We start from the raw sequence: 25,536 nt of genomic DNA on the forward strand, positions 1-25,536 counted from the left end.
CATGGGACTCTATCTCATGACCCTGAGATCGCGACCTGTGCTGAAACCAAGAGTCAGATGCCTAACCAACTGAGCCACCCAGGTGCCGCCCAGGCTCCCCCCACTGCTCTTCCTTTGCCTTGGACTCCTCCTCTGTAAGAGTTGAGATGAATTTTCCTTCCGTTTTGTTTTTCTGAGTGGTGATCCTGTCTGTTGTCTCTCTTTTCTCAACATTGCTGGTTTGCTGATGGCAGTTTTATTTCTTTCCCTAGGATATTTTTTACTTTTCAAAAGTGTCTTCTCTATCTTTCATAAGGAGTTTACTATGGTAAGTAGGATATGGTAAGTTGGATATAGATTTGTGTCCTTGGTTAGCTATTTTGATCCAATCTACATTAAATAATGTGTGTGTATGTGTGTGTCTGTGAGAGAGAGAGACATAGAGATTTTTTGCATTATTTTCTGTCTTCTTATTTCTCAGATTATTCTTTTTTCCTCCAAATGATGTAAAAAAAATAAATAAAGACAGAGTTGAGCTGAAACTTAGTAATTTTCACCTATAGTTTTCTTCTCTATTCCCTTTTTCTGGGGGGAAAAAAAGGCCAAATAAAGTAGATATGTTCCCACATACTTCCTGGTGTTACCCAGTATCATTCAAAACACACCTACTTTTCCTGAAATTGAAGGCAAAATTGGTGCCCATAAGTAGCAGCTGATTTCAAGGGTAGGATCAGGGCTGGGTAGGAGTTGTGTATTATGGTTACAAGCATTTTAGAAACTATCAGGCTCTGTCGAACTAACACTAACCACATTCACAGAGACTCACTTTGTAATCCAGAATGCCTGGTGTGTGTGTGTGTGTGTGTGTGTGTGTGTGTGTGTGTGTCTGTTTTCATTCAAAGTATGGGATATATTATAACTTCGCAGGGATTACTTGTGATAATACAAATTTGGAGTTAGATTCAAGCTGGAATCCTATCTTCACCATTTGTTCACACTCTCTGTTACTTAATATTCTGAATCTCCACTTTTGTCCTTGTGAACATTGAATGTGATAAAGAACAAAAAGTTTTTGCAGCAGCTAGCACATAGAAAACATGGAATAGACGTTAGGGATGATGGTAAGAATTTTGGTGATTGTGAAATTCTGCTTTTATTTCTCTCTTTCTTGGAAATTTAAATTCAATTAACATATAATGTATTATTTATTTCAGAGGTACAGGTCTGTGATTCATCAGTCTTATATAATACTCAGTGCTCATTACCACTCATACGCTCCCCAATATCCATCACCCAATTACCCCATCCCCCCACTTCCCCTTCCCTCCAGCAACCCTCAGTTTGTTTCCTAAGATTAACAGTCTCTTATAGTTTGTGTCCCTCTCTGATTTCGTCTTGTTTCATTTTTTCCTCTCTTCCCCTATGATCCTCTGCCTTGTTTCTTAAATTCCACATATCAGGGGCACCTGCAAGGCTCAGTCAGTTAAGCGTCTGCCTTGGGCCCAGGTCATGATCTCAGGGTCCTGGGATCGAGCCTTTCATTGGGTTCTCTGCTCAGCGGGGAGTCTGCTTCTCCCTTTCACTCTCCCTCTGCGCTGTCCCTCTCTCTCTCTCCAATAAATAAATGAAATCTTTAAAAATGAATAAGTGAATAAATAAATAGATTCCACATATCAGTGAGCTCATATGATAATTGTCTTTCTCTGATTGACTTATTTTGCTTAGCATAATACCCTCTAGTTCCATCCATGCCATTGCAAATGGCAAGATTTCATTTTTTGATGGCTGTGTAATATTCCATGGTGTGTGTGTGTGTGTGTGTGTGTCTGTGTGTGTATTACATCTTCTTTATCCATTCATTTGTCGATGGACATCTGGGCTCTTTCCATAGTTTGGGTATTGTGGATAGTGCTGCTATAAACATTGGGGTGGAGGTTCCCCTTTGGATCACTACATTTGTATCTTTGGGGTAAATACCCAGTAGTCCAATTGCTGGGTTGTAGGGTAGCTCTATTTTCAACTTTTTGAGGAACCTCCATCCTGTTTTCCAGAGTGGGTGCACCACCTTACATTCTCACCAACAGTGTAGGAGGGTTCCCCTTTCTCCACATCCTCACCAACATCTGTCATTTCCTGAGTTGTCAATTTTAGCCATTCTGACAGGTGTGAGGGGATATCTCATTGTGGTTTTGATTTGTATTTCCCTGATGTTGAGTGATGTTGAGCACTTTTTCATGTGTCTATTGGCCATTTGGATGTCTTCTTTGCAGAAATGTCTGTTCATGTCTTCTGCCCATTTCTTGTTTGGATTATTTGTTCTTTAGGTGTTGAGTTGGTAAGTTCTTTATAGATTTTGGATACTAGCCCTTTATCTGGTATGTCATCTGCAAATATCGTCTCCCATTCCTTTGGTTGTCTTTTGATTTTGTTGACTGTTTCCTTTGCTGTGCAAAAGTTTTTTATCTTGATGAAGTCCCAATAGTTCATTTTTGTCTTTGTTTCCCTTGCCTTTGGAGACGTGTCTAGCAAGAAGTTGTGCAGTCGAGGTCAAAGAGGTTGCTGCCTGTGATCTCCTCAAGGATTTTGATGGATTCTTGTCTCACATTTAAATCTTTCATCCATTTTGAGTCTGTTTTGTGTATGGTGTAAAGAAATGGTCCAGTTTCATTTTTCTGTATGTGACTGTCCAAGTTACCCAACACTATTTGTTGAAGAGACTGTCTTTTTTCCATTGGATCTTCATTCCTGCTTTGTTGAAGGTAAGTTGACCATAGAGTTGAGGGATCATTTTTGGGTTCTCTATTCTGTTTCATTGGTCTGTGTGTCTGTTTTTGTGCCAGTACCATACTGTCTTGATGATTACAGCTTTATAATAGAGTTTGAAGTCCAGAATTGTGATGCCATCACCTTTGGTTTTCTTTTTCAACTTTCCTTTGGCTATTCAGGGTTTTTTCTGGTTCCATACAAATGTTAGGATTATTTGTTCCAGTTCTGTGAAAAAAGTTGGTGGTATTTTGATAGAGATTGCATTGAATGTGTAGATTGCTCTAGGTAGCATAGACATTTAAACAATATTTGTTCTTCCAACCCATGAGCATGGAATGTTTTTCCATTTCTTTGTGTCTTCCTCAATTTCTTTCATGAATATTCTATAGTTTCTGAGTACAGATTCTTTGCCTCTTTGGTTAGGTTTATTCCTAAGTGTCTTAAGGTTTTAGGTGCAATTGTAAATGGGATCAACTCCTTAATTTCTCTTTCTTCTATCTCATTGTTGGTGTATGTAAATGCAACTGATTTCTGTGCATTGATTTTATATCTTGCCACTTTACTGAGTTCCTGTATGAGTTCTAGCAATTTTGGGGTGGAGTCTTGGGTTTTCCACATAGAGTATCATGTCATCTGCAAAGAGTGAGAGTTTGACTTCTTCTTTGCTGATTTGTGGATGCCTTTTATTTCTTTTTGTTGTCTGATTGCTGAGGCTAGGACTTCTAGTACTATGTTGAACAGCAGTGGTAATAGTGGACATCCCTGCCATGTTCCTGACTTTAGGGGAAAAGCTCTCAGTTTTTCCCCATTGAGAATGATATTCGCTGTGGCCTTTTCATAGATGGCTCTTATGATATTGAGGTATGTACTCTGTCCATACACTGTGAAGAGTTTTAATCAAGAAATGATGCTGTACTTTGGCAAATGCTTTTTCTGCATCTATTGAGAGGATCATATGGTTCTTGTCCTTTCTTTTATTTATGTAGTGTATCACATTGATTGATTTGTGGATGTTGAACCACGCTTGCAGTTTAGGAATAAATCCCACTTGGTGGTGGTGAATAATCCTTTTAATGTACTGTTGGATTCTATTGGCTAGTATTTTGGTGAGAATTTTTGCATCCATGTTCATCAGGAATTTCCTTTTTGGTGGAATTTTCATCTGGTTTGGGGATCAAGGTAATTTTGGCTTCATAAAAAGAGTTTGGAAGTTTTCCTTCCATTTCTATTTTTTGAAGCATCCTTAGAAGAATAGGTATTAATTTTTCTTTAAAAGTTTTGTAGAATTCCCCTAGAAGCTATCTGGCCCTGGGTTCTTGTTTGTTGGGAGATTTTTGATTACTGCTTCAGTTTCCTAGCTGGTTATGGGTCTGTTGAGGTTTTCCGTTTCATCAGGTTTCAGTTTTGGTAGTTTATACATCTCTACGAATGCATCCCTTTCTTCCAGATTGTCTAATTTGTTGGCATATAGTTGCTCATAATATGTTCTTATAATTGTTTGTATTTCTTCAGTGTTGGTTATGATCTCTCCTCTTTCATTCATGATTTTATTTATTTGGGTCCTCTCTCTCTTCTTTTTGATAAGTCTGGCCAGGGGTTTGTCAATCTTATTAATTCTTTCAAATAACCAGCTCCTAGTTTTGTTGATTTGTTCTACTGTTCTTTTGGTTTCTAGTTCATTGATTTCTTCTCTAATATTTATTATTTCTCTTCTCCTGCTGGGTTTAGGCTTTATTTGCTATTCTTTCTCCAGCTGCTTTAGGTGTAGGGTTAGGTTGTGTATTTGAGACCTTTCTTGTTTCTTGAGAAAGGCTTGTATTGCTATATACTTCCCTTTTAGGACTGCCTTTGCTGCATCTCTAAGGTTTTGAACAGTTGTGTTTTCATTTGCATTTGTTTCCATGAATTTTTAAAATTCTTCTTTAATTTCCTGGTTGACCCATTCATTCCTTAGTAGGATGCTCTTTACCCTCCATGTATTTGAGTTCTTTCCAACTTTCCTCTTGTGATTAAGTTCCAGTTTCAAAGCATTGTTGTCTGAAAATATGCAGGGAATGATCCCAGTCTTTTGGTACTGATTGAGACCTGATTTGTGACCCAGGATTTGATCTATTCTGGAGAATGTTCCATGTGCACTGGAGAAAAATGTATATTTTGTTGCTTTGGGATGGAATGTTCTGAATATATCTGTGAAGTCCATCTCGTGCAGTATGTCATTCAAAGCCCTTATTTTCTTGTTGATCTTCTGCTTAGATGATCTGTCAATTGCAGTGAGTGGGGTGTTAAAGTCCCCTACTATTATTGTATTATTGTATTATTATTGATGTGTTTCTTTGATTTTGTTATTAATTGTCCTATTGAAATTCTGCTCTTTATGATCTCCTTCTCAGTATCAGTAAGCTTGGAAAATAAAGTAATAATCCAGAGGCTCCCTGGGAAGTGTAAAATTAGCAAAGATTGTCTTTAAATAAAATGCATTTTCAATTTAGTTTTTATTTGATTTTCATTTAGTTGTGTTACTTTGAGAGAAAATAATTACTATTTTGTGCCTCAGTTTTCTTATCTATAAAATGAGGATAGCTTATTAGAGTGGTCATGGATTGTCAATGAGAAACCTTCAAAATACTTAAAACAGTGGCTGGTGCATACTAGAAGCAGAATAACTCTTAGTTATTAATATTAATATATTACTAATATTTTATGTAAACTATAGAAGACCCGGAAAATTATTTATTCCTATTTCAACTTATGTTGGTGATTTTATTAGTTGGAACACATGATTGGACATAAATTCATGTGATAAATAAATATTAAAAATCAGGAGTATTATGGACAAACTGGTATTATAACTAGGGTGTACATTTTTGCTGATCAGAATACTTGTGCCCACCAAATATAGCATCTTCTCTTTGTGAATTTTTCCCTCCTGATGCCATTACTTCTGTTGCTTTCAAACTATTGCTCTTTTAATTATCAGTGGAACTCTTTTATAATAAAATCTCAGAGAATACTTCAATGTGGAAGTAATAGTGTGCTCTTGGGACTGGGGTCCTTGACCCAGAGTCTTGCTTATTTATCATCTCCATGATACCCCAGGGTCCTGGAAACATAGTTTGAAAACTTTATTTCTTATTGTTAGAGATATAGTCAGTTCATCAGATGTTTTTCTTTATAATTATTATGCCCTGGTTGTGTATTTATTTTTTTAAGATTTATTTTATTTTATTTTTATTTCAGAGAGAGAGCACGAGCAAGCGAGCATGAGCTGGAGGGACTGAGGGAGAGGCTGACACAGCACTTGATCTCATGACCCTGAGATCACAACCTGAGCTGAAACCGAGAGTCTGATGCTTAACCAGCTGCACCAGCCAGGTACCCCTGATGGTGCATTTATAATGATATGCTTTATTTTCTGTTTTCTATTTGGAGATACTTTTGGGAAATACTTTAATCAGCAATACCTTTACAAATGACACCTTGGCGTTGTTTACTTTTAGAGATGAGTTATTTCAGACATTTTATATTGATTATTTTTTGCTTCTCTACAGAGGGTGATTTCTTTCTTTTTTTCTTTTTCTTTTTTCCTTTTTCCTTTTTTTTTTGTCTTCCTTTCAAATCAGATTACAGCATATCTATGGTCTGTACTTCCTCATGAATTTATTTTGATCAATGTTCCAACTAAGTAAAAGCTCATAAGAATATTTGATTAATTTTTTTATTTTTATTAGGGAATAATTTATGTAAAATAAATTTCATAAGTTTAAAGTGTACAATTTTGTTTTGCCAGTTGTATATTCCTGTGAATTGTCTACTACAATCAAGATAAGATTTCCATCATTTCCAAAAGATTTTTACTGCCCCTTACAGCACCTCCCTCCCTCCACCCCTGGCTCCATGTGATTATTCATTTGCTTTTTGTCATTATAGGTTAGTTTGGACTTCATATAAATGGAATCTTATGTTTGTCTCTGGGCTCTTCCACTCAGCATAATGATTTTGAGATTTATTTATGTTGAAGCCTTATGAATAATTATTTCCCTTTTTGTGCCGAGTAGTATTCCATTGCATAGTTGTACCACATTTTGTTTATCCATTCACCTGTTGATGAACATTTGGGTCCCTTTTGGCTTGGGGCTTATTGTGAAAAAAAAAAAAAAAGCTGCTATGAACATTGGTGTTTAAATCTTCATGTAAATGTATGTTTTAATTTCTCTTGGATAATACCTATGAATGGAATGCTGGATTATATGGCAGAGGTGTGTTTCATTTTTTAAGAAATATTTTGTGAGAACTTATGTTATCAACTCCTCTCATATATCTGGGTTCAGATAAGGATACTAAATCCACTGATTTCTCTAAGAAACAGGTAGAATTCCTTATTGGCTTACTTACTTCTCTATTTAATTGCTTATCATTTCCTTTGGGTTCCTAAAATGATGTCAACACCCTTCTTCTTCATCTCTCCAGTCCCACTGATACTATTTCAGGATTTCTTGAGTACCTATTTTGTACCCAGTGCTGCACTAGACACTGAGGGGGCACACAGGACTTTGAGTTAATGAGGCAGCAAAATAGGGACCCCTCCTGTTGCCTGGACAGAGCCTGAGGGACCACAGCTATAGAGTATGCTACCGGCAGAGTACGCCCAAACTCTTTAGGCGGCATTCCATTTACTTGACTCACATGCTAGAGGAAATGTCCCACCTTTGTTTGAGTGTGAGCTGTATTTATTTATTTATTTTTAAAGCAGGTGTGGCTGTTAAATGAAGAGGAAGTGTTATGTGAAATCCTGGGGAGGGGGGAATGTGTGTGAGAAAACTTACTGTTTTAATACCAAATATCTTTTCTCTAGACCAGGGGTTCGCAGTGTGTGGTCCCAGTACTAGTAACATCAGTTTCCCCTGAGAAAGTGTTAGAAATGTAAATCTTCGGGCCTCACTGTGGACAAGCTGAATCTGAAACAATGGATGCTGATCTGTGTTTTAGCAAGCCCTCCCGCTGATTCTGATCCATGCTCAAGTTTGAGGACCACTCTACTAAGGTCATTCCAGTTGTGTAGATGATTAGCTTTAGGTTTGGAGGAATACGTCCTGGGTAACTGTGGGCAATAGGGGTAACGTTGCCGCAACCCCCGTCCACCTCTCCCAGCATCTGCAACTGGTCTTCCACTCCTGGACTCGGGTCCTCTCCCCTAGGAGCCGCAGCTAAAACCCGGCAAGTGGATTTAGAGTTTGCTGGCCTGGGTGCCGGCCGGGCATGCGTAGTGGCGCGAGCGCAGCAGCTAAGCGGCCGCGGAGAGGTATCCGCAGAGTTGAGCTGCGGGTGCTTGGATCCCGAGCGGGAACTGCGGGCTCGACGGCTGCTGCAGGTACGGGGCGCGGCGGTGGAGTCCGAGAGGAAGGCTGGAACGGTAGGCAGAAAACAAGGGTTCACTTCCTCGCTGGCGCACAGCGGCTGGATGGGAGTCTCTCCGACTTCCCTAGCTCGAGAGGCGGCTCCCCGCGCCCGGCTGTGCAGTGCGGCGCCCTCAGACCTCTGGGCGCGCACCTGCCCAGTCCCGGCAGCATGGAGTGCGGGCAGGTGTTAAATCATGTATTTATGCCGCTTACAAAGTAAGCCTATGAACTGAATTATGATTCCCTGCTTGAAGTTAGGCATTTTGTTAACTTTTCTATATTCCTCTGTCGCTTTTAAACTTTGGGTGGCTATTGGCGAGGCTTTCTGATCCAGCCTGTTTCGCTTGAATTCTGTGAGTGATTTTATTTGCCTTTGGTCTTTTGGTGCATAGGATCAATAGGGCTGGAGTGAAATCGCATCCGTGGTTTCTGGTCTTGGTGCCTTCCTGGAGCAGGGGGCCTCTGGATGTGGCATAAAAAAATGTCAACTTTTAGCGAATTACAGTGCCAAACACCTTACGCATTTCAGCTGCATTTTAAAGTAGAAACTTTATACAAGATCCCCCCGCTCCTTACTTTTTCTACATTACTGTTATTTCATGCTTAATTTGGTGCTATTAAAAGAAAGCTGAAAGAAAGCGGTCTTTTAGATGAGTAACAAAAGTTCTCACTTTTCTGTCCTTTATTTACCCTGTCACATCTTACGCTCATACACAGATATTTAACCCTGGGGCTGCGGTATTGAATACACTTGGAGGAGGCTAAGGCTGCGCGGCACAAATTTCTTGGATAAGCTGGGAGTCATGAAATTTAGGCCTGGGGGCACATACTCAACATTATTTAGGTGAAGTGTTAAATTTATGATGTGGGAGACATGTACATAGGATTAATGAGTTTAAGAAAAAGAAATTTTTAGTTCAGGAAGAGAAACCTACATGGAAAGGGAATACAGATACCTGCCTTTCCCTCTCCCCTCCCCATGATGAATGTTTTAATGGCAGAAATAATATACAGTTGGTTTAGTTTTGGACTGTTAGAGACCTTCGAGGTCAGCCAGTTCACCTGCTTCAGTTTACAAATGAGAAAACCGAGACCAATGAGGTTAAATGACTTGCTGTGGCTGCTGGAGCCCCTCCTTGGCAAAGCTGGGCCTAGGGCAGTTTTCTGATTTTAGGGCTCTTTTTACCATCCCCCTGATAATACTCTCTTCACAGTTTGGGTAGATTATTAAACTCTTCTCTTCTACCTTCTTATACTGTCTAGTTTACTCAGAAAATTAGTCATTCCTGTTACTAAGCTTGATCGTACCCTATAAACACCTTTCAAAAAGTGCCCTCTCACTCAAGCCCCACCTAACAATTTACTGATTTTGAAACTCCCTCCTTCCCTGAAGTCCTGCCAGCACTGCGAGGTGTAACTCAGGTGTGATTTCTTCTTGAAGCCTTCCTTAATTACTGCAGCCAGAAAGAAAGTAGCTCTCCCTCTTCTAAACCCTATAGCATGTATTGTCTGTGTTGCTAGTATCCCCCTCATCTTTAGTATCCCTGATATTAGTATTTTAGCACGTCTCAACTTCCTCACCAGTTTGTAAGCTCTTAGAACTTAAAGCCTATGACTTAGACATCCCATCCAGTACTGAGCACTAAGTATGTTCTCAGCCACTGCTTGCAGGAGGGAGGTAAAGTATGGATCATTTTGTAAAGGGATATTTTTAAAGATTTTATTTATTTTGAGATAGAGAGTGGGCAAGGGGCAGACTCCGCACTGAGCGCAGAACCCTTTGCAGGGCTGGATCCCATGACCCTGAGATCACGACCTGAGCCAAAACCAGGAGTCGGATGCTTAACCAACTGAGCCACCCACAGTCCCCTTGTAAAGGAATTTGATGTGGATATTGTGTAATATGGGGGAGGCTACCTTAGAGGATCGCAAGACAGTGGCCAAGCCAAACCAGCCTAATGGGGTGATTCTCATATTTTTTTTTTTTTAAAGATTTTATTTATTCGACAGAGATAGAGACAGCCAGTGAGAGAGGGAACACAAGCAGGGGGAGTGGGAGAGGAAGAAGCAGGCTCATAGCAGAAGAGCCTGATGTGGGGCTCGATCCGATAACGCCGGGATCACACCCTGAGCCCAAGGCAGACGCTTAACCGCTGTGCCACCCAGGCGCCCTTGATTCTCATATTTTGATGAGAGCTCATGGATCAGTTTGGGGAATGCTGGGGAAGGGGTAATCATAACAGGGGAGAATTGCCCAGGCCTGCTTTTAAGCATGTGACTCTTAAGTGCTTAGTGGAAAGCACAGATTTAAGAAATGATGTAAAGGAAAAGGAAAAAGCTTTTGGTAAAAGACTAGATGCCGAGGAGAAAAGACATATTGAAAATCAGTTTCAGGCTTGGTGTGTTGTTAATGGGCTTGTAATGTTGTTTTTATCTTATAAGTACCTTTGTGACATTATCTTTTTCTGTTTCTTACAGTTATTGATATGGTTGTCTATTTCCCATTCTAGATGATAAGCTTTTGGGCAGATGGTCTTTAACCCCTCACAGTACTAGGCATGTAGCTTTGCGGTATTAGATGCTCAATAGTTATTGCATGAATAAATAAGTGTATTTTGGCATGGGGAAGGTAGGCATTTAGGATCTTAGAGCTATCAGGTAGTACTTTACCCAGACTATCCCCTCATTATAAGAAGAGGAACTGAGTTATGCTTAACTAAGCTAATTAGTGTGAACAGAGGCTCTGGCTACACCATCTCCTACTACTAGCTCGTTTCATTAACTCTAACTTTTCTTTTTTTTTTTTTTTTTAAAGATTATTTATTTATTTATTCGACAGGATAGAGACAGCCAGCGAGAGAGGGAACACAAGCAGGGGGAGTGGGAGAGGAAGAAGCAGGCTCATAGTGGAGGAGCCTGATGTGGGGCTCGATCCCATAACGCCGGGATCACTCCCTGAGCCGAAGGCAGACGCTTAACCACTGTGCCACCCAGGCTCCCCTAACTCTAACTTTTCAAGGTTATTGGCCTCAAGATTCATTTGAGTTAGCAGCAGCGCACTCCAGTTGGAGATGTTCTGTGCATCGAAAACCCTCAGAGACCAATCTGAAGGAGGGAACTTGGTGGCCAATGGGAGGATGTCTGTGTTATTGGAAGAGGTGAGACACAGGGGATGACTGGCTATTTCCAGGTTGAGTACTGTGTTATTGGAAGAGGTGAGACACAGGGGATGATTGGCTATTTCCAGGTTGAGTACTTTCCAGGAGGGGTGAGGCTGCAGTCCTGGGAATCTGCACACGATGGAGTTGAGTCTGGAAAGGACATGGTAGCCTAGCTTCTCTGGGACAGAAGACATAAACAGGGGTCCCAAAGTCCTTGGACTGAGAGTGTATTTGGGAGATATATGTTACACTACTGGGATGTGGAGAGCGATGGCTGTAGGGGTAAGGTTGAGAGAGAATTGTGATCAGACTCTCTACTTGGAAAAATAGGACAGAAGGCAGTGCTTCTGAACCCAAAATCAGTTCAAGAGGTGGTTTGAAATATTTGTTTACTTGGAACAGATGTTGCAAATAGCCATTTTGCAAATCAAAACACAGCCTTTTCATTTAGCTGCCCATAGCATTGAGGGAGCAGTTGACAGTGCATCTTTCACACTGACATTCACAACATAGTTGACCACCAGCTTCAACTGGTGGTGGTACTTATTTTGTAAAGGTGTCAAGGAGAGAGAGTGGTGGAGAGGAGAGACAGAGCTTGAGAGGTGGTTTACCACGGCGGATGGGAAGGGTTGGCCAGGTATAGAAGGATTATTTTTTTTTTTTAATTATGACATTAGTCAAAATTGGTTAGACAGCCAAGTGCAAAATCAGGTAGTATGTTGAAGTTAATGTCTCATACACTTAAAAAAAATGCCCAAATATTACATTCTAGAGTTAGAGTTCATAGCGCTATTATAAATTGACTGTATTCTGAATCTTTCTCAATAATGGTAATTTTAGTAACAGTATTATAGAATGTTTTCCATGGACTAGACACTGTTCTAAACACTTTATAAGCGATATGTCATTGAGTGTTTACAAACTATCCTATGAGATTGGTACAATTATTATTCCTGTTTTACAGATGAGAAAACTGAGACTTAGATAAAGTCACATTTATGAGGTAATACAATTGACAAGTGTTGAACTAAGTTTTGATCCCAGGCCTGGCTGTCTTCAAGGCATGGACAGCTCAAATAACTTAGTCAAATATCTTAACAAAATGCAAAGCTTTATCTGTGGTAACTCTAACAGATGCTTAGAATGGCCACAGATTTTAGCTGGTGAAACTCTCAACATTCTGTGAGCCAGACTTTAATCTGAGAAATAAAAACAGTAGTGAATATTTTCAGTTTTTGTTTTTATTTTAAAAATTATTCCACTTAGTCTTTATTTCCTTGTTTACCCTCAAAGCATCCCTGGAGGCAATTAGCAACTCTTTCTCTAGATGCACCATAAAGCTATTTCTGTTCTGCTCCTGTCCTTTTTCAGGGGGTAGAGTAGGGGTAATGGAGGTGAGTTGCTGTAGTGATCCAGGAGATACCTCTGAGTTGGGAGTGTGTGAAATTCACTTTGTGTATGAGTTTAAGGACTCTCGGGTGGCCATGTTTATAAGGATTTTTTCCCCCTGGGGTGGCAGGATCTACTGCTCAAAGCTCCTGGAATATATGTGGGTCTTAACCCTTATCCTGATCTCAGGTCTTTGAACCGTGGTCAGAACACCCAGGGAGAATCCAGACCTGAACACATTCTGCTGGGATCCTCAAGTTCAGTGAGTTCTGAAGTCAGTGTGGACTTGTTGCAGTTGGAGGTGGGTATAGAGACCTCAGGGAAGGCCCCAGGTCAAACACAAATAATTTAGAGTCAGGACTGGCAGTCCCCAGATTTAACCAGGCCCTTGAGAAAGTGCCTCCCATCCACCTCCTTGATGAACCTATTACTCCCTCCTGGGAGTCTCGAAATGGAATCCAGCTGAGAGTGTTCTTCTCCTCCCTGTGCTGAGTCCTGTTTCCATTTCTTCTGCCTCACCTTCTCCTGGTTCTCTGCTTTCCCAGGGCATGGGCACTGGATATAAAAGGAAAGGTCAATAGTTTCTGGCCTCCACCCATTTCAACTCTTCTCAACATCCAAGAACTCATCATTACCACCCAGATCTTTCCCTGAACAAAGATCCAAATCCACATTTTCTTCTGGATGATGATGAAAATCAGGGACCAAGAGAAAGAGGCCTTTGTACTGCATGCAGGTTTATAGGTTATAAAATGGCTATACAAGTTTGATTGCTGGAAATTTTGCTGACATGAAAGATCATGAGATGCGAGACTGTGTCAGCTTTGATTGTCTTCTTTTCTGTATTCCTGTGTCTCAAAGTACTCATTGGCTGTTTTTGGTATTTTGGTGAGAAGTATGTAGCATGGCTTCTGTAAAAGCAAGTTGCTTTTTAGTAACACTGTTGGCACAGAAAGGGTGTGTGTTAGAGTGATGATTAGGAGAGTTTCTCATTTAAAACACTTGTTTTGTCAAAGTTTTTTTTTTTAAGATTTTATTTATTAGAGAGAGAGAGCGAGCGCGCGCACACACACACACACACACACAAATGGGGAGGGGAGGGAGAGGGACAAGAGACTTTGCGCAAGCATGGAGCTCAAGGGGGGGGCTCGATCTCAGGACCCTGGATCATGACCTGAGCCGAAACCAAGAGTCAGACACTTAACTGACTGAGCCCCAGGTGCCCCTTATCAGAAAGTATTTTATTTTTTAGGAGAGTTACAGGTTATTTGCTCACAAAGTCCAGTGGTGAAGGGACTTTAGACTTGATAAGCAACTTTTAAGCAACTCATAGCTATAAAGCTACAAGAATATTTGGATGATAACTCACTGCACACAGACATGCCTCCCTCAAAAAATCCAGGCCAACCACAGAGGAGACACGAGAAACTGTCTTTTCCGATAGTAAGGTGGCTGGATGTCTTTGTAAGGTGGAAGGTTTGTGGGGAACCTTCTTCATGATAAAAAGCAAAAGGTTTTGGGGGGAATGATTGACATTTACCTTATTTATTTTATTATTGAGAAACTCAAATTGTTTAAAGATCTAGGAAATAACGCATTTTTTTAAAACTTAAGAAATGATGAAATCCCCTTCCATTTGTTGCAGAACCAAGAAACGAGATTTTAGCAGTGCTGTTGAAATAGAATTTGGATTGAATTTGAGTTTGAAACATTGGTAAATGTGTGGAAGAGGATCAATCATGGTAATTAAGCCTTGGATCAAGGTCTACTTGTCTAAACCTTCTTCCCCACAATGAATTCCCATGGAGGGGTCCTCTGCACTCTATGAATAAAAGAGTAAACCACCCCACAGATCACAATTGTAAAATCCAAAGTGATGCATGACAGTCTGTGACCTAAAACTGATGTTGATCAAATAATTTGAATGCCTTAGATAGAAAGTACCCGCTGCATTCACACTTTGTTCCTATGGCTGGTGCTCAGAATCTAGATTAAATTGTTGAAATAAAAGAAAAGCAGGTTCAGAACTGACTCACTTACTACGAATGATCAAAGGCACAAGTAGACTTTTTGTTTCATTTCACTTTGTCATCTTAAATGCCATCCTTTGTAGCTATATTGGTTTCTTTTTTTTGTCCTTGATGATATATACTCAAAATGTACTGTTTATAGATGAAAATCAATGCAAACTAGAATCTTGAGGTTTATAAATGAGTCTCTGCTTAGATTTTAATGCTATTCATCAATAATTTGGTGGGAATACAGTACCAAGTTAGTACATAATTGAACCTTTAGCTCGATATCAAGTTAGTATTTATAACATTTGGGAACCAACCCAAATTTCTCAGACTCCTGAGTTCTTTCATCTAAAGTCTCTCTCAGCATTTTGAACCTGATGAAGTCACCCTTTTCCTTCCTCTCTCCTCAGCTTTAGGTTCACTGGGACACTCTTTTGGTCCAGATGGTGTTTTCAAGAGTGGCCCAGTTCTTGCAGAGTTTAAGTGTTATCAGGTCAGTGTTAACGACTGGCACTGTGTTCATGGTGTCAGCCGTGAAACACAGCTCAATTCAATGATGTTTTTTAGCAAAGTTGTCATGCAAGTGAATTAATTTTGGAAAAACAACAATAATAGCAATTTGCTTTATCCCTTTTCTTATCCTCAAACAGCCCAAGTTTAACTCAAGATCACCGTCAATGGAAAAAGGTAACTTGAGAATCTCTAACTGAGTAGTGATCAATCAAAATGAGCTGGGTAATTTAAAGTTTAGATACCTGAAATCTGCTGGCCTATGATCAGGGGCATGGATGGGAAGTCAGAGTCTGACCCCATGAGGAAGGAGGCCTTCTCTTCAGTTGCATGTTTAATGATCAAACAAGACAGTGAATGTGAAAGCAATTAGTAAACTATAAGGTAAGGAGTAAGGTATTTACTGATAGTTATAATAATTTTCTGACCTTGCTGCCTTTCACTGAAAAGTAGCCAAGATTTTGAGAATGACTTGCCTGCTTGAGGTTACCTAGTTGGAAGGGACAGGGATGGAACTCACATCTATATCTTCTAATTTGAGCATTTGACAAAATGTTGGGGCTCAGCATTGGGAACATAATGATAGCCAAGACAGATACAGGGTCCTTGTCCTCTTGGAGCTTCAGTCCAGCTCCAAATCCAGTGTTCATCCAATCAACCCATATTCTTTTACTGATCAGAGGGAATAATTTCAAATTTATATTTGGCTTTTATAAAATATACACGTTGACTTCCTGTCACATGCTCCAGGAAGAAGGGGAGAATGAAGCTTTGGGGGAGCCCAAGTTGAGAGTGGTTAATTCTGTTCAGGGGTTGAGGAAGGTGTCAAGACTTTTGAGCTGAGCCTTGAAAACACAAGTTCAATCTACAGAGAATAGATGGAGGAAAAAGCATTCCTTGGAGAATGGACAGTAGGAACAAAAGCATGGAGACAAGAAAGAGCTGGCCTGTTCAGGAAACTGCAGGTACTTGAATGTGTCCTAAAACATGAGCATGCATAAGAATCACCTGGAGAGCTTAGTGAAGAACAGATTGCTGGGTCCCAACTCCAGAGTTTCTTATTCTTTAGGTCTGGGATGGGGCTGGAAAGTTTCATTTTAGCAAGTTCCCAGGTGAGGCTGAGGCTGCTGATCTGGGAACCACACTTTGAGAAACAGTGGGCTAGAAAAAAGGGTGTGTGTGATAGATGAGCTAGGAAGAAATGGTTTTCTTTTGAAACTGTACTACCTTCACAAAATTGATACTTCAGGTTTTTTGTTGTTGTGTGATATTTCAGGTTTTTTGTTGTTGTTTTTTAAGTTTATTTTTTACACCCAAGGCAGGGCTTGAACTCATGACCCCAAGATCAAGAGTCTCATATTGAGCCAGCCAGGCGCCCCATTGTTTTTTTGTTTGTTTTTGTTTTTAAAGATTTTATTTAGTTGACACAGAGAGAGAGAGAGAGAGAGAGCGCACAAGCAGGAGGGAGAAGGAAAAGCAGGCTCCCCGCTAAGCAGGGAGCCTGATGCAGGGCTCAATCCCAGGACCCTGAGATCATGACCTGAGCCGAAGGCAGACGCTTAACCAACTGAGCCACCCAGGTGCCCTGTTTTGTTTTTTAAGTTAGTCTCATTTACCAAGTGGTTGCTGCTTTGGGCCCCTTGCTATTCCCTGGAAATTCCTTATCTGTTCTATACAGATTTCTTAGGAGAAATCTTAGGAGAACAATCTGTCATCAAAGGCTTCTGTGTCTTTCAATAATATGTAAAATGTAAAAGTACAACTAGTTTCAATTTCTGAGAGACAAATGATAAAAAATGAGACAAAAATAAATTACTGGGTCTAGTGATCATACTACTTGTTCTGGATTGTTCTGGGCAAGATTGTGTCTTTCTAACTTTGTATCCCCATTGTCTGATTCATAGTAGGAACTTGATAAGTTGTTGAATGAATATATAAAAAAGAATTAATGAATGGATGAATCTATACCCACCCCCACCCTGTCACACACCTAATACTTTCTAGCTTTTACTTGCTTTTAGAGACTTAAGATCCATGGTGGCTTATTTTACTTACTTACTTACTTGTTTATGTATTCATTTATTTATTTAAGTTCTGCACCCAATGTGGGGCTCAAACTCACAACCCCAAGATCTAGAGTCGCATGCTCTACTGACTGAGCAGGTCAGGTGCCCCCCTGGTGCCTTATTTATTTTTTTTAGACTCCTAACCCTGTCTGTTTTACTGGACAGGTAACCCAGCCTCATCCAGGAGACACAGCTGCATAGCTTGAGTTCAGGGTATAAGGATCCTTGTAGATTCACTTGCATTCTAAACTACTCTAGAAATGAATTAAATAATATTTAATAATGTTTTACATGTGGGTATTGTATGTAAAGCTGATTTCACCTCTTAAATAAACTGACACATAAATTGAGGTTATGTGTTATAATGAGCACTGGGTATAAGACTGATGAATCACAGGCCTGTACCCCTTAAACAATATATTATATGTTAATTAATTGAATTTAAATTAAAAAAATAAATTGAGGTTATATTCCTCTTGAAGTATTTTATATTGTCTTAAGAATCTGATTAGTAGTAGGAGAGTGGCTTATAGGAATGCTCGGAGAAATGCGTATTAATATACTGATCTGTTAGAGGCTTGGATACCTGTTTTTCCTGCAATTAAATGAAACAAGAACCAAAAGTAATTTTATTCTACCTTAGGCTTCATGGTTTGCCTAATGTTAGTAGTACAGTTGACCCTTGAACATCATGGAGGTTAGGGGTGCTTACCTCCCCCCATTTACCCCTGCAGTGAAAAATCCATGTATAACTTCTGAATCCCCAACAGCTTTACTACTGATAGCCCACTGTTGACCAGAAACCTTACCGATAACGTAAAAGCCTTACTGATAATATCAACAGTCAATGAACACATATTTTGGAGGTTATATGTATTATAACACTGTACTCTTACAGTAAAATAAGCTAGAGAAAAGAAAATGTTATTAAGAAAATTATATGGAAGAGAAAATACATTTACAGTACTGTACTGTATTAAAAAAAAATTCTGCACATAACTGGACCCACGCAGTTCAAACCCGTGTTGTTCAAGGGTCAACTGTAATTTAGTTCTTGATTCATGAAATTAGGCTGGATTAACGTAGGCAAAAATTCATCTTTTTCAATTTGAACAAAGTAGTTTCATATAAAAAATTGTTGTATTTCCTGTTACTATACATCTGGAATGTGTAAGATAAAAAAAAATTCACTTTGCTGAATTTTTACTTATATTCTACCTATGTAATATGTATTGCGCTATGGGAGACGAAGCCTTAATTGAAGTTTTCTGCAAGGTTAGTATTAAATTTCTCATAGGATTAGGGCAGTAAATAATAGGAAAACTGAAAACATTGTAATTTTCTAGTAATTCAGAGAAAATGACTACATTTTGAGGAAGTGTACTAAAACAGTACACTGTGATGCTCATTTTTGCAAATTAATTTATTATTAAATATCAGCGGGAATATTCTTTGCATCCAATTTCACATCTTAGGCTCACTTTAGGGAGGCCTTATGTTATATATGTTGATCATTTAATCTAAAAAGGCTCACTCACGCCCTCTGTGTGCACAGAATGTTATGCTTTATGTGCATTATACATAACTTATGTAATGTCTTTAGGTATTATAATAAGGGTATTACAAAATCAAGCAGAAAGACTTCTCAGGAAAATTAATGGTTTCATATTAATCAGACATTGTCACAGTCTTTGTCTTGAGTAGGATTAAACAGTTCCATCAGTGTTTTTGGTGCACATGATGGGATTGTTGTTTTTTAAAAATATCAGCTTTATTGAGGTATACTTCACATACCATTCAAATCACTCATGTATGGAAGTCCGTTTTAGAGTATTTTTATCATCCTGTATCCATTAACACCCCTCATTTCCTACCCACCCCCTGCCTAGGCAATGACAATTCTACTTTGTGGTTTGTTTTTTTTTTTCCAAGATTTTATTTATTTGTCAGAGAGAGAGAGCACAAGCAGGGGGAGCAGCAGGCAGAGGGAGAGGGAGAAACAGGCTTCCCGCTGAGCAGGGAGCCCTATGTGGGGGCTCAATCCCAGGACCCCAGCATCATGACCTGAGCCGAAGGCAGACGCTTAACTGACCAAGCCACCCAGGCGCCCACAATTCTACTTTGTGTTAACATATACTTGAAATTTCATATAAAAGGAATCATACACTATGTGGCCTGTTGTGTCTGGCTTATTTCACTTAGCAAAATGTTTTTGAGGTCATCCATGTTGGCGTATTAAAATTTCACTCTTTATGGCTGAATAATAGTCTGTTGTATCCTACCACATCTTATTTATTGCTCAGTTGATGGGCATTTGAGTTGTTACCACTTTTTGGCTATTATGAATATTGTTGCTGTGAACAAGTTTTTTTGGGGGGGTATGTGTTTTCATTTCTCAGGCATATACCTAGAAGTGGAATTGCTGAGTCACATGGTAGCTTGTTTAACATTTTGAGGAATTGCCGGACTACTTTCCAATATGACTGCACCACTTTATTTTATTATTTTGTGACTGCAGCATTTTACATTCCCACCAGCAATGTATGAAGGTTCTAGTTTCTCCACAACCTAAATTGCTATTTATCTTTTTGATTATGGCCATCTTGGTGTGAAAGTGGTATCTCAATGTGGTAACACTTTTTTAATTAATAAACTCTATTTTTTAGCACAGTTTTAGATTTACAGAGAATTAAGTAGGTAGTACAGAGAGTTCCCATGTGCCCCCACACTGACACACACTAATAGTTTACCCTATTAACATCTTACATTAGTGTGGTACATTTGTTATGATTGATGAACCAATATTGTTATATTATTATTAGCTGAAGTCTATAGTTTATTCATATTTCCTTAGTTTTTACAGAAAGTCCTGTTTCCGTTCTAGCATCCCATCGAGATACCACACATTACATTTAGCTAACATTTCTCAGGCTTCTCTTGGCTGCGATAGTTTCTCTGCCTTTCCTTGTTTTTTCATGACCTTCAGAGTTTTGAATAGTAGTCAGGTACATTGTAGGATGCCCCTCTGTTGGAATTTGTCTGATTTTTCTTTTTTTTTTTTTTTTTTTTGATTAGGCTGCATTGACATTGGTTTTTAGTATACAGAATATTACATAAGCGCAGTTTACTTGGAGTACAGAAATACATGATCAGAATTAGAAATCAGCAAAAATATGGTTAATAGGAAATTCCTAGTGATTCAAATGAATTCAGTTTCCTCTGGAGAATGAACAGACCTTTAACTCAAGATATATTTTTTCTAGCAAGGACTTGATCACATTGGAAGACAATCAGATAAAGTAGGAGAATTTATTATTGTGACTGTCATTAGGGAGCATCTAAGGGTAAAGTCACAGACATATTTTTCACTGCTTTAAATGTACCCAAGAATGATGTTTTGCTTGTAATAAAACATAAAATTAGTAGGAATTAAGACTGACTTTAAGACTCCCACAGTTCTGAGGCACCAAGGGTACAACATATAGTCAATATTTTGACCACCATCAATTCCAGTAATCCCGACAGACGCCTTGTGAAGGGGGCAGGATACTGGGACATGGGGACTCTGTGTCTTGTGGCCTGACTCACACAGTTGTCAGTAGTTAAGCTGAGATTTGAATCCAGAGCTGTGGAGTTTCTACCTCACTGTTGTCCAGGCCAGGCTCGAGTTTCTGGAGGTTTTAAATCAGTAGCGTTTTGAAGGGCATAGGCTTGAGTCCTTATCATACTGGATATTTTTACTGCCAGCTGGAGGAGATAGCATCTCCCGTATTCAAGGCCCCACTGAAATCAGTCTGTCCAATTAACGGCATACCTGCAGACTGCTAACAAAGGAGAGCCAGCTTTGCCCAGGTCACTATGCCATCTTGTCTGCCTGTGGCCTACTAACTCCACTGCCACATGTGTCTCCTGAAATGAAGCCTGAGGATCATAAAATAGGAAAGCAGCCTTGTAGGAGAACAACATATTCAGCTAAGTTTTGTCCGTGGTTACATTGCTGAATGCGCGTTGCTCATGGTATGTCTCAGTAAGATCTTGAGTTTGTTCATAAGTGAGTAGCATAAAGGATTTGGTCTTAAATACTTACCTTTGAAAAAGAGTAGGTGTGGTAATAAGCTGTAAATGCACATGAAATGAAATAATAAAATAACATAGAAGGCCTGAGGAAGGTTTGGAAAATTCCCCTACTTGATTTAGCTTATCCTTATAAATGGCCCAAGTTGGTTGATCACAGACTGAAACAAGGTTTCTTTCTGGTCATACTTTTTGTATGAGTTAGGGTCGGCTATAATGCAGCAACAAATAACCCTGAAATCTCCATCGATTTCTTGATCACATAAATGTCAGTGTGCATTGGCTGTTCTCCAGAGCAGCTGTTCTAGATGCATTGACGCAGAGATCCCGGTTGCTGTGATTTTTGTGATTTTGCTGTTTTAACCTGGGACTTCCAAATTGTCTTAGCAGGGGAAGAGGAGCTAGAGGATCACATGCTAGCTCTGAGTTGCTTTGGCTTAGTGTGACACATATTACTTCTACTCACAGCCCACTGATTAGAACTAATCACATGATCCTGCTGGAAGGGAGGGGAAGCACATGGCTATTCACCGAACAGTAAATGTCTTTGCCTCACCTTCTTTACAGCAAGAGAAGTGGTCAGTTTGCCAGAACAACAAACAATAGCAAAACCCCCCCTAATCTAAACCCAAACCTCCATCCCAAAAACTCCAGTAAAGAGAGAAAAATATACTGAAATATTTAGTGATAATTACCTGATACTAAATTCCAAATGAGCTTTGCCATAAACTAATAAATTTGTAATAATTTAGGTATGGCTGACTCAGCCACTTGATATACATTTATGGATATTAAGACTGCATCTTCTAAGGGAATAAAGACAAACTTATAAGAAAAAGGTTACCTTTTTGCATTATAATTCTTTAGGTGATGATGATTAAAGCTTATATTTATTCAGGTATTCTTTTGTTTTATTCTTTAAAGATTTATTTATTTTTTTATTTTTATTTTTTTTAAAAGATTTTATTTATTTATTTGACACAGAGAGAGACAGCCAGCGAGAGAGGGAACACAAGCAGGGGGAGTGGGAGAGGAAGAAGCAGGCTCCCAGCAGAGGAGCCTGATGTGGGGCTCGATCCCAGGACTCTGGGATCACGCCCTGAGCCTAAGGCAAACGCTTAATGACTGAGCCACCCAGGCGCCCCTAAAGATTTATTTACTTGTTTTGGAGAGGGAACACGGCGGGGAAGGGCAGAGGGAAAGGAAGAGTATCTTAAACAGACTGGGCACTGAGCATGGAGCCCAATGTGGGGCTCGATCCCATGACCCTGAGATCATGACCTGAGCCGAAACCAAGAATTGGATGCTCAACCAATTGAGCCACCTAGGCGCCCCTAAAGTAGTTAAACTGTTTTTTGCTTAAAATCGTTACAGTGTAAGAAAATAGAAGTGGTGACTAAAATTTAAAAATTTTTTCTAAGAAGCAAGTATGTAATTGCAAAAGGAAGCATTTAGGAAGCAAGTATTCTAATAGTTTTCACTGATGTAATTTTAACTTGTTTCTGTCTGTGAACAAAGATAATCAACTTAGACTCTAATTTGGCATAAACAGTGTGCTGAGATCTTCCTCTTTTCTGAACTAACTGAATCATCACTGAGAATCAGGGTAAGGCCAGATTTACAATAGAATGTTTCATCATGTCCAGCTCAAAACTCATAATATAGGTACTTTATATTTGTATACAAAGTTTTCAAAATACTCTCCTGCATGTGACACATTATATAGAAGGACTCTGTAATTATATTCCCAAGGGATCTTATTAGTCATCACAGTGGGCGGTCCATTCCACTATAGAATTTTAGCCATAGCCCTTCCTGCATTGTTCCTTCGGATCAGTGGAAAGTTAGATCCCAAAGTGAACACCACCTGTGAAGGATTCTTGGGCAATTGAAAATTTGTGATTCACTTTGGGATCTGTTTTATGTTGAACCAGGAAGAAAAGGACTAGGGAATCATTCTTTTTTTTTTTTTTAAAGATTTTATTTATTTACGTGACAGAGAGACAGCCAGCAAGAGAGGGAACACAGCAGGGGAGAGGGAGAGGAAGAAGCAGGCTCCCAGCCGAGGAGCCCGATGTGGGACTCGATCCCAGAACGCCAGGATCACGCCCTGAGCCGAAGGCAGACGCCTAAGGACTGCGCTACCCAGGCGCCCCTAGGGAATCCATTCTTATCCTGGAAAGTCTTAAGGGGAGAGTTGTAACACATTTTATTTTCCCACTTAAGTGCTGGCCTTGGAAGGAGAGAAGTGAGAAAGAGAAGGAAGGATTTTAAAAATCAAATATTCACCAGCTCACCAACTTGACACCAACTCACTAATCTAATTTTATGGACAAAGACCACGAATTCGAAAGTATCCAAACTTGTGCCACTCTGGGGCAAGTGTCTGGCTGTGACATTGCAGTCATTTGAGGGTGGCTTAGCAGGACTTTCAACCAGTTCATTGTACGTGGAAATAACAGATGATTCAAGACGAGAAAAGATCTTTGTACACTTTTATTGCACCATGATCATTTCCTAAGTAGGTAATAATTCTCCTTTCTCAGTAGTCTAGTTTCTTTCTTTTCTTTTTTCTTTTCTTCTTTTTTTTTGGTGTAGCTTATTTCTAAATGAAAAGAGCTGCCGGGTGACAGTCTTTTCAAAAACAATAAACTTTTATTTGCTTTATATATAATCTAAAGTTAAGTGTGCCATAAATTTCTATATTTGGTCACTTTTGATTATGGAATTTCTGTCCTGTAACAACACAGGATATGGCTACCTTTTCTTTCTTGAGTCCTGATATTTTAGGGAACTAGAGATGTTGAAAAGGGGATTGCTTTTTTATTTCAAGTCCCTTTACTGTCTTTCTTCTCACCCTCCATGAGTCTGGGCCATTTTGGGATAAGCACTTGTCCATTTGTTTATGATTCCTACAATTATGGCTTCAGGACTGAGAACGGAAGCAAGTACCAACTGAAGAGGAAACAAAATACATGTGTCTCTGTCTCTCAACAGCACAGCACTCATAATTTGAGTTCAGGTAGCTCAGGAAATTAACAGTGGCGGGTAGTAGATTTCATGCTTTACTACTGTTCATTTACGTATGCTCTGTGGGAAATGAGAGTAGCCAGGGATCATAGGATTGTGGCAAACTCTTTATACCCTTTCGGACACACCTGTCACTGGCCTAGCCCAGTGCTACCATGTAGAAATGTGGGTTCAGTATTGCTAGACCTCCTAATTTTATTTTGTTTTATTTTTAAAAAAGATTTTATCTATTTATTTGACAGAGAGTGGGAGAGAGAGCGAGAGAAAGCACTGAGGGAAAGGGATAAGCAGGCTCCCCACTGAGCAGCAGAGGGAGAGGGAAGAAGCAGGCTCCCCACTGAGCAGGGAGTCTGATTCAGGGCTCCATCCCAGGACACTGGGACCATGAGCTGAGCTGAAGGCAGACACTTAACCGACTGAGCCACCCAGGTGTTCCTAGACCTCCTAATTTTAAAAGAGAAAATAGAAATCTGAATTTTATGTTAATCCCCTAATTTTATATTTCACTCCAAAATTTAAAAGATGCTTAATGAGCCACAGAAGACTTGTGTCCAGGTAGGATGTGGCCCCTGGGTGCCATTTTGTCTGTTGGTAGCCAGGAGAGCCTCTTAGGGTGGTGAAGAAGTTACAAAAGCTCTGAGATGGGTGCCCCAGGAGTAGGGAGGTTATGACCTGTAAGACCTGGCATGAGTTTCAGTCTTTTCTCTCTTTTTCTGTTTGCTGAGAGATTGCATTTTGATTTTCTGCTCTTCTTAAGGAAAACCTTTTGCTATCCAGATTTCCCTCCTAAAGAAAGAGTGCCTGGTGATGTTGAATGCTGTTAAGGGCTCCAGGAGCTTGGTGAGGCTGAGCAGAAATGGGCAAAACTTGATTACACATTAGGGTTTGAAGCCAGGGTGTCACTTGAGAGTTAAGACACAGAAGTATTTGCAGGATGGTCAGGACACAGCATAGAAGCAGAGCTGCCAGGCCCAAGAATGGAAAATGGGTAAAAGGGGTGGTCAAGAAGTGTCCCAGCAGGCTTTGCTTAGCTGTGGTTGAGGAGGGAGGGAGCTGTTGAGCCAGCCAACCTGGTCTGGACAGTTGTTGGTGATCAACCCAGAGAAGTAATCTAGGCTGAATTTCCTGAACGCTGTATATCTTCTCT

The 25,536-nt window shown here is 39.7% G+C and overlaps 1 protein-coding gene across 9 annotated transcripts in view; it reads left to right on the top strand.

The window, feature by feature from the left end:
- The first annotated feature begins 5,990 nt into the window (after positions 1 to 5,990).
- PLS1 (plastin 1) overlaps positions 5,991 to 25,536 on the top strand; it is a 105,138-nt gene continuing 85,592 nt past the window's right edge. For 3 of the 9 annotated variants that reach the window (XM_087870254.1, XM_087870255.1, XM_045791922.2), the window contains exon 1: positions 8,005 to 8,113. The gene's annotated coding sequence lies outside the window, so the exon portion shown is untranslated. Of the gene's footprint in view, positions 6,118 to 8,004; positions 8,156 to 12,880; positions 12,993 to 14,336; positions 15,397 to 25,536 lie in introns of those variants that run through there. The other 6 variants (XM_045791923.2, XM_045791921.2, XM_087870251.1 and 3 more) reach the window with 5 other exon arrangements.

The sequence above is a fragment of the Ursus americanus genome, chromosome 20 (assembly GCF_024610735.1).
Source record: "Ursus americanus isolate L20-20 chromosome 20, mUrsAme1.1.p, whole genome shotgun sequence".
NCBI classification, from domain to species: domain Eukaryota; kingdom Metazoa; phylum Chordata; class Mammalia; order Carnivora; family Ursidae; genus Ursus; species Ursus americanus.